A 16,618-nucleotide genomic window follows, 5' to 3' on the forward strand; every position below is an offset into this window, starting at 1 on the left:
TTCTACTCATCTAATCCTATAAGATCTTTACTAAAGGGTGACTTCATGACTCTGATGGTCTCTTCAGAATGTGCTTCCCCATATTCTACAACATGGATAAGCTAAAAATTTTCTACATCTTCAAGTTTTGGTTCCATTTTACTTAACAGTTACTTTTTCAATTCATGCCTCCATTATCTCACTTTACTAAGCAGTCAGGAAGCACCAAGCCACTCCACCAGGAGGCACCAAGCCACTCCATCAGTATCTTGCTTAGAAATCTTTCCTGAATATCCAGTTTCATTGCACATAAGTTCCACTCTCCACAAAACCATCGACTGTGAACACAATTCAGCTGAATTCTTTGCTACTTTATATTAAGGGTCAGCTTTCCTTCAGTTTCCAGGAATGTTTCTCATTTCTAGGACCTCACCAGAATGGCCTTTAATGTCCATGTAGTTCTACCAATATTCTGCTCATGTATTCCCTAAGAGATGGAAGTTTTCTCTCCAACTCTTCTCTTTTCTTTGTGAACCCTTACCAGTACTGCCTTTAATGTCCATTTTTCTAGCATGCTTCTCAAAATTCTACCCTGTCTTAGAGCAACTCCCGTATTTTTAGTCATTTGTTATAGCAACACCTGGCTTTTGGTACCAAAATCTTTATGGGTTTCCTAGGCAGCCCAAATATAGACAAAAACATAGACAAAAGTAGGCAAAGTGGCTTAAGTCATCAAAATGTATTTTCTCATAGTTCTGGAGACTGAACATTCAAGATGAATATGCCAGAAGTATTAGTGCCTGGTGAGAGTTCTCTTCTTGGCTTGCAGACAGCCACCTCCTTGCTATGTCCTCACACGGCCTTTCCTCAGAGTGAGTAAAGAGAGGAAGAGAGGATTTCTTTTTTTTTTTCCTGTAAGGCTACCAATACTACTGGATTAGGACTCTCCCCTTTTGACCTCATTTAACTTTACCTCCTAAAAGACTTCTAGTTGTCTCAACAAAGTCACATTGGGGTTTAGGTAGACATAATTCATCCATAGTGTAATGAATAGGTATCTCATAGCATATTAAATTTATGTAATTACTGAACCTGTACCTACCCTAGATTATGTGCTGGGAGTTTTACTTATCCCAGTTGATCCCTGCAAGGTATCTTCTTTGTGGTGGTCCCACTTGAGGATCATTGAATTATTCCATTTTGTTCTGTGAATCATGCGTTATTACCTTCATTTGGCAGCTTTAGATATTGAGACTTAGAAATATTAAATAATTTTACCAGTGTACATGGGTGGCTCAGTCAGTTAAGTGTCTGCCTTCAGCTCAGGTCATGATCCCAAGGTCCTGGGATGGAGACCAGCATCTGGTTCCCTGCTCAGCAGGGAGTCTGCTTCTTCCTGTGCCTCTGCCCCTCCCCTTTGCTCATGCTCTCTCTCTCTCTCAAAACAAATAAATAAAATCACAGAGAAGGTATATAAAAAAACAACGTATCAACCCAAATAACTGACACCACAGTCCATCTCTTAAAATTTGCATTATACTTAAAAACAGAATGAGTGATAAACCACACTGTTCCAATGAATATGTTTTATCTTTGACCACTTTCAAAGCCATGAGTCAAATCTGAAAAGAATATTAAAAAGGTAAATTGTATGATTGAATAGTATTAAAATAAATTCCTTTAAATACCTATGGAAAACCAAAGAATCTAATTTTGCAAATCAGAAGATCCAAAAAAGATGAAGATATTTTTCCAGAATGTCAGGGATAATTCCATGTATATGCCCACCAAATACTCTATAAAGTAATTTTTGTATATTATATATGTTTATATGAGAAAAGGAAAGATAAAATTGGTTTGCTTCACTGCCAAACAAATAATTTTATATTATCATCTACACATTCTCATTAATCTTTTCCAATTTAAACCAACATTGAATGAAATACTAGCATGACAAAATGTATCACTACAAAAATCACCACCTTATTAATGTAGTATGAAGACAACCATAAGGAGATATTTTATGATATTACTTATAATTTATTAAGTAACAAGTATGTGGTCCCCCCAGTTGGTTACAGTTTAAAAAAGATAAGAAGTCAACAAGTTGAGTTTTGGTAACAAATTAAGGTTGCATATCTGGTAATGAGGTGCAAACAGCATTTTGTGATTCATCAAGGATGAGATTTAAAGAAGGAAAACTTCTTTCTCAAAGGCTGATGGTATATGTACAGAGTGTGTTTGTGGGGGGGCATGTGTGAGTTTAATTTGTGAGACAAAGGAGAGTAATGCTTAAAAACAGTCTTGGTGAAAAAGGATGAGGATTGAGGCACCTGGGTGACTTAGTGGGTTAAGCCTTTGCCTTCGGCTCAGGGCCCTGGGATCAAGCTCCATATTGGGTTCTCTGCTCAGCTGGGAGCCTGCTCCCCCCACAACCCTCCTCCACCTGCCTACTTGTGATCTTTTTTTCTTTTGTCAAATAAAGGAAGAAAATCTTAAAAAAAAAAAAAAAAGGATGAGTATGATCTCAGATCTGAGAATGTGTTAAAAGAAAAGTAACATGGTTGAGAGGCAGGAGATGGTTGAGAGGAAAGACCAATCATTACTGTAAACCTTTTGTGTAAACCTTACTATGAGTCTAAATTTCTACTTTTATAAAATAACTGGGGTTTTCATACCTTCTATAACCATCTCGAAAGATTCTCTTGAGACATCAATTAAAAAATAATGTGAACCTGGATATCAACCTTTGTCTGTACTGTCATTTGCAAATATCTTCTCCCGTTCCGTGGGTTGCCTCTTTGTTTTCTTGACTGTTTCCTTGGCTGTGCAGAAGCTTTTGATTTTGATGAAGTCCCAAAAGTTCATCTTAGCTTTTGTTTCCTTTGCCTTTGGAGACATATCTTGAAAGAAGTTGCTATGGCTGATATCGAAGAGATTACTGCCTATGTTCTCCTCTAGGATTCTGACAGATTCCTGTCTCACATTGAGGTCTTTTATCCATTTTGAGTTTATCTTTGTGTACGTTGTAAGAGAATGGTCGAGTTTCATTCTTCTACATATAGCCGCCCAGTTTTCCCAGCACCATTTATTGAAGAGACTGTCTTTTTTCCAGTATATATTTTTTCCTGTGTTGTCGAAGATTATTTGACCATAGAGTTGAGGGTCCATATCTGGGCTCTCTACTCTGTTCCACTGGTCTATGTGTCTGTTTTTATGCCAGTACCATGCTGTCTAGGTGATCACAGCTTTGTAGTAAAGCTTGAAATCCGGTAATGTGATGCCCCCCCATTTTATTTTTGTTTTTCAACATTTCCTTAGCTATTCGGGGTCTCTTCTGATTCCATACAAATTTTAGGATTATTTGCTCCAGCTCTTTGAAGAATACCAGTGGAATTTTTATCAGAATAGCATTAAAAGTATAGATTTCTCTAGGCAGTATAGACATTTTAACAATGTTTATTCTTCCGATCCAAGAGCATGGAATGGTCTTCCATCTTTTTGTGTCTTCTTCAGTTTCTTTCATGAGTGTTCTAGTAGTTCCTCGAGTACAGATCCTTTACCTCTTTGGTTAGGTTTATTCCCAGGTATCTTATGGTTCTTGGTGCAATCATATAAAAAAATGGGCAGAAGATATGGACAGACACTTCTCCAATGAAGACATACAAATGACTATCAGACACATGGAAAAAATGTTCGTCATCATTAGCCATCAGGGAGATTCAATTTAAAACTACATTGAGATATCACCTTACACCAGTTAGAATGGCCAAAATTAGCAAGACAGGAAACAACATGTGTTGGTGAGGATGTAGAGAAAGGGGAACCCTCTTACACTGTTGGTGGGAATGCAAGCTGGTGCAGCCTCTTTGGAGAACAGTGTGGAGATTCCTCAAGAAATTAAAAATAGAACTTCCCTATGACCCTGCCATTGCACTCCTGGGTATTTACCCCAAAGATACAGAGGTAGTGAAAAGAAGGGCCATCTGTACCCCAATGTTTATAGCAGCAATGACCACAGTCACCAAACTGTGGAAAGAACCAAGATGCCCTTCAGCGGATGAATGAATAAGGAAGATGTGGTCCATATACACTATGGAGTATTATGCCTCCATCAGAAAGGATGAATACTCAACTTTTGTAGCAACATGGACGGGACTGGAAGAGATATTGCTGAGTGAAATAAGTCAAGCAGAGAGAGTCAATTATCATATGGTTTCACTTATTTGTGGAGCATAACAAATAGCATGGAGGACATGGGGAGTTAGAGAGGAGAAGGGAGTTGGGGGAAATTGGAAGGGGAGGTGAACCATGAGAGACTATGGACTCTGAAAAACAATCTGAGGGTTTTGAAGGGGCGGGGGGTGGGAGGTCGGGGTACCAGGTGGTGGGTATTATAGTGGGCACGGATTGCTTGGAGCACTGGGTGTGGTGCAAAAATAATGAATACTGTTATGCTGAAAATAAAAAATAAATTAAAAAAAATAACAAGAACATTTTAAAACATATAAACTGTAATATGGGAATAATATAGTTAATATCATAAATTTCAGGTTAACTGAGTTTAGTTTAACTAAGTTAACTGAGGTTAACTGAGTCTAGGCTTGGCTCTGCCTCTTCTTAGCCATATGAACTTGACTTTCTTGCTTAAGATATCTATGCTCTGTCTCCTCATCTGTTAAATGGTGCCATTGTGAACCAGTCTCAGAGGAAGCTGGTGAGGATTAAATGATCTAACAAGATGCATACGGCACTTAACAACAATGCCTAGAAATACTGAGAGCTTTTAAAGTATCTCTGTTAATCATTATTAGTGACCATGGTCTTGTTCTGTTTCATTTCTGGATCAAATTCAGAAATAACATTTTATTTTATATTTTACCTATCGTATAAGTAACATGAACCAGTATCTAACACTAAACCACAATTAATACAGTGTTCTCAAATTCAGTGGAGATGGTTTTCTTTATATTATTTAGCAAAGGTCAGGAGATCTTTTTTAAACCAACATACTCTTCCTGTGAAGATCTAAATTTTTTTGGAGAGGACATAGGGTTATTTCAACTTAAGAAATAACTGCTCTACAGAGCCACAACTTATAGATTTATAAGTCAAACAATAAAAATTAATAAGCTAGCTGAATTACCCACTGGAGAAAACACTTTTAAAATTTAGGAGCATATTTATCATCTATAATGCACAGTGTTACATTTAAAATTCTAAAATTCCATGTTTGTGCTCATTGAGTTACAATCAAGAAACTATTAAAACCTGCTAGTCAGTGGATAGCACATTGTTGAGTGAATGAATCATGGATAATTCCCTACAAACTAATAAAAGATGATTCCAGTTTCCATACAGAAGATGCTTAGAAGATGTAGCAATGATGAATTGCCTGAAATATTTATATTTAATGAAATTTCAAATTTACCTTATAATTTTATCAGTGTTAATTTGTGTTAGAGTTTTGAAGAAAAGATCTTTAAAGACATCTTAAGTTAGATATTATCTCACTTAGCTATTTCTGCAGAAACAAACAACCCAAAATGCAGTGGTTTAAAAAAACAACATATGTCTTACTCATGAATATGTAAGTTGGGAAAAACTCATCATTGCTTCATTTAATAAGCTGGATTGCCTCAAAGCCCAGGACTAGAATCAGCTGAGAGCATTGTTAGAGAGTTGATGTTCATTGTCAGTCAAAAGGCAAATGATGCTAAAATTAAGGTATGACTTGTAGACAAAATTAAATCCAGGACATGGTTACCTCCCTTTGATTTGGGTGGTGTCATTTTGAAGCCTATGTGATCAGTCCAAAACCGTTAGGCAAGAACACATAAAGGTTTAAGGCTGCGCTAGTGCTTCATAGACTATTTCAAATAGAAAGGAAAAAAAAAAAAGGCCCTTTAAGAATCTTACTCTCTGTGGGGCGCCTGGATGGCTCAGTAGGTTAAAGCCTCTGCATTCGACTTGGGTCATGATCCGAGGGTCCTGGGATCGAGCCCCGCATTGGGCTCTCTGGTCCGTAGAGAGCCTGCTTCCTCGTCTCTCTCTGCCTGCCTCTCTGCCTACTTGTGATCTCTGTCAAATAAGTAAATAAAATCTTAAAAAGAAAAAAAAAGAATCTTACTCTCTGTTAAATAATGGCTCATTTGAATTGTGAGGACATTGCCCTACTGTAGTTTTGCAGGGACTTAAGCAAGAAGTGGCTCATTTAAAAAAAAAAAAATCTGTAGAAGCGGTTTTCATCTAATTTTATACAACTGTAGATGAGAGGACTGGGTCAGAAAACTATGTCCTAAAGAGCAAATGAGTCCACTGAATACTTCTGTGGGTAAAGATTGATTGATTGATTTATTCATTCACTCATTTATTCATCCCTTGCCCCACTCATCCATTTATATACTGTCTATGGATGTTTTTGCACTACTACTAAAGAGTTGAGTCGTTGCAACAGAGAACCACATGGCTGCAAAAAGAAAAACATTTACTTTTTGACCCTTTACAGAAAATAGTTTGCTAAACCCTAGTATAGATTATTCATTAATTCATAAGCAACCCAAATAGCTTTCAAAGTAATTGGATTAGCTTGGGGCAGTGACAGCACCAAGTGGAGAGAGGCTTTTTGGACCTTCAGCTCTATAGACAACAAGACTGAAGAAACTACCAAACTACAAGCAAGGAGTATATTTTATGTAAAGGAAAGTGTTATCAGAAGATGAATAAAAGGTCTAGCGGGTGAGCCACGAATGGAAAAACAAAAACAAAAACAAAAAACCACCACCATATTTCTCCAGTGTAATTCCCAGTGAAGTTCTGCTATAATTAAATCAAGGACATCACATGCCTGGCTGGATTTCAGAATTGCTATGGGCTATTTATTGTTATGTTCTCCCCTTTTTACTTGGGAGTATCTAAAACAGTCAGCTTCTTATCTATGCCACCAGTAGATGTTGAGTGTGTGTGTGTGTGTGTATAAACGATTTGAGTCCTTACATAACAGATCTTCTAAGTGAGGATGGTACTCAAAAAGTTGTGCTGAATAAAACCAGTACTGTGCTGAGAAGCCTCTTCCATGCTGGGATCTGACTTAAGTAACAAGATCCTTAAACCTCTGAACTAAGCTTACTGATGTCACAGGTTAAGAATTTAATGGGTTTGGAGAAAGTATTTTGCATGTAGGCAGGATGCGAATTTTTTGTGACTAGAGAGGGAACTCCATTTCCAATTACACACTGTCTTCCAGGCCCTACCACTTTCTTGTTAGGAGGTGGAATCGGTGTACTCGCCTTTTGAACTTGGTTGGTCCTTTGTAACTTCTTTGATAGGTAGAATGTGGAAGAAGCAATGTTGTGTAATTTTCTGCACAAGATCATAGAAGGTGATACAAAAAAAAGGTGATATTCTACTGTTTCCCTGAATTATGGGCCTGGATGGTCCTAAAAATAGTTCACACTAATGTCATGGATGTAGTGCACCAGTTGTGACTGGTTCTTCTTCTGTTGACTTAGGAGAGACCACTCTGTTTGCGCTCTCCCCAAATCAAATTCATGGAAGGTCTGCTTCTCCAGGTACTTCCTGGATGGTTTCAGTAAGATGACATGGAAACCCAAGGAGTAGACTTTGACCAGTGGGAGGCAGGAAAGATCCAGCAGATGATTTGCTATCCCTTTTCTCATGATGGGTTATTCTGGGTGAAAAAAAGGATGTTCTCCTGCATCTTCTCTAGAGACCTCAAATGACTGAACTAAGAGTTTTGAGTTCTTGCAAAACTATGTCCAGCTCAGTAATCTTATTTATATTTGTTCTATATCATTTCTCGTTTTACTTACTTGCTTCTTACTTTTATTCTCTGTGTTTACACCACCCCAAGAAAGTGTTAATACATAAAATTTTGGTTCGAGATCAATTTCCTGGGGAGACCAGGCTAAGAAAATATTTTTATCTTTAAGAAGCTAAAATTCAGTTGAATATGTGTGTGTGTGAATACAACATATATAAATCGGTAGTTAAATCAGGAGATACTGACTTGAATAAAACTATTTTAATCCAAATCTCTACACTGTCTTTTAAAAGTTGTGTGACCCCCTGAAGCTTCAGTTAATCTTTATGAAATTCTGATAATTTCATTTTTTAATCATTGTCTTAAGGATATTTAGGTGCCTCTATTTGAGGCACATAGAAAATTGATTGCAATATAATAAAACCTTAGCAACTTTTATATTCCTTTTTTACTGTCATTACATCATTATTATTTTGGAAAGATCCTAGTCTAGATGCAGTGTTCCTATATGACGATAAAACTGATGAGGTTACTATTAGAATGCTTTAAAACGTAATGGCATTATCTTGGTAATATGCACTTTAACTGTTAACATTAAATTAATTATGAGCTAAAAATGGTCATATGTATGCTAAGCTACTTGAAATCCCACGATATGCAAGTTAACATTTTTTATACTTTGTATTTTACATCTCTATGTATTTTACTACATGCATTGGAATTGAAGATAATCATATATTTAGTTACATAGTGCTACTGATTTTAGCTTCAAAGTCATATTTTCTTTCTAATAATCTTGATCTAATTTTTCTAAGTGTAATGCGCAAATCTAAAGCTAAACTATTATTAATTTACTATTAAATTCTTTATTGGGATACTTTTCTTCTATGGCCTTGTTTTTAAAAAATCATGTATCAGTTTTTATACTGTTTTCATACATTTAGTACATCTTATTCATTTTATATCCCTGTTTCATTCAGCTTAAGTCATGCTGCAATGAATTACCCTAGAATATGAGTAGCTTATGAAACAAAGGTTAATTTTTTATTCATGTTACATGTCCATGGTGGGGTCACAGTGTCTCTGCTCCATGTCTGTTTACTCTGAGAACCAGCTACACAACGTAATCAGAGTTTGGTTAAGGCTGGTCTTGTGAAAAAGAGAAAGTAACTTAGCAAAACCACAAGTTGGCACTTTTAATTGACCAGAGCAACTTACGTGGCCATTTGGTAGTTCAGTACAAAGGAAATGTACTCTTTTCTGGTATCACCACAATCCACACGATGGTACCTAATTTTTGTGCATGGGTAGAGGATAAGGCAGTAAAATTTTTCACAATTATACAGTCTACAACTCCCTTCTGCACACAAAGTTCATAACATCTTTTCTTCAGGGGCACAACCCAAAAGTGTCATCAAAATTCTGCATAGGGACCGGCGGTCAACATGGCAGAGAAGTAGCAGGCTGAGACTACTTCAGCTAGCTGGAGATCAGCTAGATAGCTTATCTAAAGATTGCAAACACCTGCAAATCCATCGGCAGATCGAAGAGAAAAAGAACAGCAATTCTGGAAACAGAAAAACAACCACTTTCTGAAAGGTAGGACCTGCGGAGAAGTGAATCCAAAGCGATGGGAAGATAGACCCTGGGGGGAGGGGCTGGCTCCCCGCAAGTGGCGGAGCAACAGAGCACAAAACCAGGACTTTTAAAAGTCTGTTCCGCTGAGGGACATCGCTCCAGAGGCTAAACCGGGGGGAAGCCCACGCGGGGTCAGTGTGGCCTCAGGTCCCGCAGGGTCACAGAAGGATCGGGGGTGTCTGAGTGTCGCAGAACTTGCGGGTATTGGAACGGGAAAGCCGCTACAGAGACAGAGCCGACAGTAAGCTCTCAGCTCGGTGTTATTTTGAACTGGTCGCAGGCTCCGTGAATCGGAGCGCGGCCGGAGGTCAGGCAGACAGGAGTAACTGGGCGCTGTTCTCTGAGGGCGCACTGAGGAGTGGGGCCCCCAGGCTCTCGGCTACTCCGGGCCGGAGACCAGGTGGCCGCCATTTGTATTCCCGTCCTCCGGAACTCTATGGAAAGCGCTCAGGGAACAAAAGCTCCTGAAAGCAAACCCGAGCGGATTACTCAGCCCTGCCCCTGGTAAGGGCTGTGCAGTTCCGCCTGGGGCAAAGACACTTGAGAATCACTACAGCAGGCCCCTCCCCCAGAAGACCAACAAGAAATCCAGCCAAGACCAAGTTCACCTATCAAGGAGAGCGGTTTCAATACCAAGGAGAGCAGCAGAATTCCAGAGGAGGAGAAAGCAAAGCACGGAACTCATGGCTTTCTCCCTGTGATTTTTTTTTCTTTTCTTTTTTTTTTTTTTTTTCCCTGTGATTTTTTTAGTCTTGCAGTTAATTTAATTTTTTTTTCTTTTTCATTTTTTTCTCTTCTTCTGCTAAAAATTTTAAAATTTTTACCCTTTTCTCTTTTAATGTTTTTTAACTAGTTTATCTAATATATATATTTTTTCCTTTTTATATTTTTCTTTATTAATTTTCCTTTTTAAAATTCTTTTCTTTTTTCTTTTTTTCCTTTCTTTCTTTTTGAACCTCTTTTTATCCCATTTTTCCCCCCTCACGATTTGAGATCTCTTCTGATTTGGTTAAACCATATTTTCCTGGGGTTGTTGCCACACTATTAGTATTTTACTTGCTTTTTCATATACTCTTATCTGGACAAAATGACAAGGCGGAAAAATTCACCACAGAAAAAAGAACAAGAGGCAGTACCAAAGGCTAGGGACCTAATCAATACAGACATTGGTAATATGTCAGATCTAGAGTTCATAATGACAATTCTCAAGGTCCTAGTCGGGCTCGAAAAAGGCATAGAAGATATTAGAGAAACCCACTCAAGAGATATAAAAGCCCTTTCTGGAGAAATAAAAGAACTAAAATCTAACCAAGTTGAAATAAAAAAAGCTATTAATGAGGTGCAATCAATAATGGAGGCTCTCACTGCTAGGATAAATGAGGCAGAAGAAAGAATTAGTGATATAGAAGAGCAAATGACAGAGAATAAAGAAGCTGAGCAAAAGAGGGACAAACAGCTACTGGACCACGAGGGGAGAATTCGAGAGATAAGTGACACCATAAGACGAAACAACATTAGAATAATCGGGATTCCAGAAGAAGAAGAAAGAGAGAGGGGAGCAGAAGGTATACTGGAGAGAATTATTGGGGAGAATTTCCCCAATATGGCAAAGGGAACGAGCATCAAAATTCAGGAGGTTCAGAGAACGCCCCACAAAATCAATAAGAATAGGCCCACACCCCGTCACCTAATAGTAAAATTTACAAGTCTCAGTGACAAAGAGAAAATCCTGAAAGCAGCCCGGGAGAAGAAGTCTGTAACATACAATGGTAAAAATATTAGATTGGCAGCTGACTTCTCCACAGAGACCTAGCAGGCCAGAAAGAGCTGGCATGATATTTTCAGAGCACTAAACGAGAAAAACATGCAGCCAAGAATACTATATCCAGCTAGGCTATCATTGAAAATAGAAGGAGAGATTAAAAGCTTCCAGGACAAACAAAAACTGAAAGAATTTGCAAACACCAAGCCAGCTCTACAGGAAATCTTGAAAGGGGTCCTCTAAGCAAAGAGAGAGCCTACAAGTGGTAGATCAGTAAGGAACAGAGACAATATACAGTAACAGTCATCTTACAGGCATTACAATGGCACTAAATTCATATCTCTCAATAGTTACCCTGAATGTTAATGGGCTAAATGCCCCAATCAAAAGACACAGGGTGTCATAATGGATTCAAAAACTAAACCCATCTATATGTTGCCTTCAAGAAACTCATTTTAAGCCCGGATACACCTCCAGATTTAAAGTGAGGGGGTGGAAAAGAATTTACCATGCTAATGGACATCAGAAGAAAGCGGGAGTAGGAATCCTTATATCAGATCAATTGGATTTTAAGCCAAAGACTATAATAAGAGATGAGGAAGGACACTATATCATACTCAAAGGGTATGTCCAACAAGAAGATCTAAGAATTTTAAATATCTATGCCCCCAACGTGGGAGCAGCCAACTATATAAACCAATTAATAACAAAATCAAAGAAACACATCAACAATAATACAATAATAGTAGGGGACTTTATCACTCCCCTCACTGAAATGGACAGATCATCCAAGCAAAAGATCAGCAAGGAAATAAAGGCCTTAAACGACACACTGGACCAGATGGACATCACAGATATATTCAGAACATTTCATCCCAAAGCAACAGAATACACATTCTTCTCTAGTGCACATGGAACATTCTCCAGAATAGATCACATCCTCGGTCCTAAATCAGGACTCAACCAGTATCAAAAGATTGGGATCATTCCCTGAATATTTTCAGACCACAATGCTCTGAAGCTAGAACTCAACCACAAAAGGAAGTTTGGAAAGAACCCAAATACATGGAGACTAAACAGCATCCTTCTAAAGAATGAATGGGTCAACCGGGAAATTAAAGAAGAATTGAAAAAAATCATGGAAACCAAATGATAATGAAAATACAATGGTTCAAAATCTGTGGGACACAACAAAGGCAGTCCTGAGAGGAAAATATTTAGCAGTACAAGCCTTCCTCAAGAAACAAGAAAGGTCTCAGGTACACAACCTAACCCTACACCTAAAGGAGCTGGAGAAAGAACAAGAAAGAAACCCTAAGCCCAGCAGGAGAAGAGAAATCATAAAGATCAGAGCAGAAATCAATGAAATAGAAACCAAAAAGGCAATAGAGCAAATCAATGAAACTAGGAGCTGGTTCTTTGAAAGAATTAATAAAATTGATAAACCGCTGGCCAGATTTATCAAAAAGAAAAGAGAAAGGACCCAAATAAATAAAATCATGAATGAAAGAGAGTGTCGCCTTCGGCCTGCAAGGATGACAATGAGCCTGGTATGGTGTTAATGCTTCATTTCCGTTTATTTAATCAACTTCCTTAGCTTATATATAGCAGGGTGACCAATAAGGGGTCAAGCAATGGGGAGAGCCAATGAGAGTCCTGTTACTATGCTGATTAAATTTGATACAGCCAATAACTATGTCCTCCTTTAGGCGGGCTTCACCAGAAAGTTCATTGTATACTTGCAGCATGTTTTGCTAGCAGTGAGCCAAGTACCTTCTTGTAATGGCGGGGACTTTCCCGGCCGGAGGCAGTCCCCGACAAGATAGAGTTCACAACTAAGACCAAAGAAATACAAACTATTATGAGCAACTCTACGCCAACGAATTTGACAATCTGGAAGAAATGGATGCATTCCTAGAAACATATAAACTACCACAACTGAATCAGGAAGAAGTAGAAAGCCTGAACAGACCCATAACCAGTAAGGAGATTGAAACAGTCATTAAAATTCTCCAAACAAACAAGAGCCCAGGGCCAGATGGCTTCCCGGGAGAATTCTACCAAACATTTAAAGAAGAACTAATTCCTATTCTCCTGAAACTGTTCCAAAAAATAGAAATGGAAGGAAAACTTTCAAACTCATTTTATGAGGCCAGCATCACCTTGATCCCAAAACCAGACAAGGATCCCATCAAAAAAGAGAGCTATAGACCAATATCCTTGATGAACACAGATGCGAAAATTCTCACCAAAATACTAGCCAGTAGGATTCAACAGTACATTAAAAGGATTATTCACCACGACCAAGTGGGATTTATTCCAGGGCTGCAAGGTTGGTTCAACATCCGCAAATCAGTCAATGCGATACAACACATCAATAAAAGAAAGAACAAGAACCATATGATACTCTCAATAGATTCTGAAAAAGCATTTGACAAAGTACAGCATCCCTTCCTGATCAAAACTCTTCAAAGTGTAGGGATAGAGGGCACATACCTCAATATCATCAAAGCCATCTATGAAAAACCCACCGCAAATATCATTCTCAATGGAGAAAAACTGGAAGCTTTTCTGCTAAGGTTAGGAACACGGCAGGTATGTCCATTATCAACACTGCTATTCAACATAGTACTGGAAGTCCTAGCCTCAGCAATCAGACAACAAAAGGAAATTAAAGGCATCCAAATTGGCAAAGAAGAAGTCAAATTATCACTCTTCGCAGATGATATGATACTATATGTGGAAAACCCAAAAGACTCCACTCCAAAACTGCTAGAACTTATACAGGAATTCAGTAAAGTGTCAGGATATAAAATCAATGCACAGAAATCAGTTGCATTTCTCTACACCAACAGCAAGACAGAAGAAAGAGAAATTAAGGAGTCAATCCCATTTACAATTGCACCCAAAACCATAAGATACCTAGGAATAAACCTAACCAAAGAGGCACAGAATCTATACTCAGAAAACTCTAAAGTACTCATGAAAGAAATTGAGGAAGACACAAAGAAATGGAAAAATGTTCCATGCTCCTGGAAAGGAAGAATAAATATTGTGAAAATGTCTATGCTACCTAAAGTAATCTACACATTTAATGCAATTCCAATCAAAGTACCATCCATCTTTTTCAAAGAAATGGAACAAATAATTCTAAAATTTATATGGAACCAGAAAAGACCTCGAATAGCCAAAGGGATATTGAAAAAGAAAGCCAACATTGGTGGCATCACAATTCCGGACTTCAAGCTCTATTACAAAGCTGTCATCATCAAGACAGCATGGTACTGGCACAAAAACAGACACATAGATCAATGGAACAGAATAGAGAGCCCAGAAATAGACCCTCAACTCTATGGTCAACTAATCTTTGACAAAGCAGGAAAGAATGTCCAATGGAAAAAAGACAGCCTCTTCAATAAATGGTGTTGGGAAAATTGGACAGCCACATGCAGAAAAATGAAATTGGGCCATTTCCTTACACCACACACAAAAATAGACTCAAAATGGATGAAGGACCTCAATGTGCGAAAGGAATCCATCAAAATCCTTGAGGAGAACACAGGCAGCAACCTCTTCGACCTCAGCCGCAGCAACATCTTCCTAGGAACATTGCCAAAGGCAAGGGAAGCAAGGGCAAAAATGAACTATTGGGATTTCATCAAGATCAAAAGCTTTTGCACAGCAAAGAAACAGTTAACAAAATCAAAAGACAACTGACAGAATGGGAGAAGATATTTTCAAACGACATATCAGATAAAGGACGTGTCCAAAATCTATAAAGAACTTAGCAAACTCAACACCCAAAGAACAAATAATCCAATGAAGAAATTGGCAGAGGACATGAACAGACATTTCTGCAAAGAAGACATCCAGATGGCCAAATACACATGAAAAGTGCTCCATATCACTCCTGGCATCAGGGAAATACAAATCAAAACCACAATGAGATATCACCTCACACCAGTCAGAATGGCTAAAATCAACAAGTCAGGAAATGACAGATGCTGGCAAGGATGCGGAGAAAGGGGAACCCTCCTACATTGTTGGTGGGAATGCAAGCTGGTGCAGCCACTCTGGAAAACAGCATGGAGGTTCCTCAAAATGTTGAAAATAGAACTGCCCTGTGACCCAGCAATTGCACTACTGGGTATTTACCCTAAAGATACAAAAGTAGTGATCCAAAGGGGCACGTGCACCTGAATGTTTATAGCAGCAATGTCCACAATAGCCAAACTATGGAAAGAACCTAGATGTCCATCAACAGATGAATGGATCAAGAAGATGTGGTATATATACACAATGGAATACTATGCAGCCATCAAAGAAATGAAATCTTGCCATTTGCGACAACATGGATGGAACTAGAGCGTATCATGCTTAGCGAAATAAGTCAAGCAGAGAAAGACAGCTATCATATGATCTCCCTGATATGAGGAAGTGGTGATGCAACATGAAGGATTAAGTGGGTAGGAGAAGAATCAATGAAACAAGATGGGATTGGGAGGGAGACAAACCATAAGTGACTCTTAATCTTACAAACCAACCAATGTTGCTGGGGGGGAGGGTTGGGAGAAGGAGGGTTGGGGTTATGGACATTGGGGAGGGTATGTGCTTTGGTGAGTGCTGTGAAGTGTGTAAACCTGGCGATTCACAGACCTGTACCTCTGGGGATAAAAATACATGTTTATAAAAAAATAAAAAATTAAAAAAAAATTCTGCATAGGTTCAAAATCTAGGATCTCATGAACAGATATATATGTGTTTCCTCCTATAAAAATATAAAATTAAGCCTATAAAATTAAAGAACAAGCTGACTACATATTAGGACGAAGGATGTATCAAAGGGGAATCATGGAATTATGGATTACTTGCTACTCTCATTGTATCCTCCTTCAGTTTTAGAGGCCTTTGTAAGGTATTTTTTTTTCTTTATTCCTTTTTATAAGGATGTGGCCATGGTAAGAGGAAGAGGATGTAGTTGCATCACTCCATGATCTAAATATGATGAATAATATTCAGTGGATTATTTTAGGAAAGATTTATAGATAGGGTCTTACCTGAAAACAGTCCACTGTGCTCCTAGCTCCATTCCATGAGCTCTGAGTTTTTTCAGTTTCTTGCCTTAGATGTCAGAGGTGGAGATAAAAGACAAATCATTGATATTATAAGACCCTTGTTGACATCATACCTAGAAATGTGGATACCTCAAATTTTATTCTTTAAATATTTTATATTCTCACATTTCAACAGGTACTTTTTAGTCTTTTCCTTTGTATATCAATTCTTCTTTTGTTTTCCACAAGAGTCAGTGATACTTTATTTAAAGAGTAAACATTCCAGATCCATCTCTTGCCTCAGAGTGGCCTTAAAGTCTCAAGGAGTTGTGCAATATCAGCGGATTTCCATTTCCTGAAATTCTATGTTTCAGGTACGGGAAAATGTTAGGATGACATATC

The sequence above is a fragment of the Mustela nivalis genome (assembly GCF_964662115.1).
Source record: "Mustela nivalis genome assembly, chromosome: 15".
NCBI lineage: Eukaryota > Metazoa > Chordata > Mammalia > Carnivora > Mustelidae > Mustela > Mustela nivalis.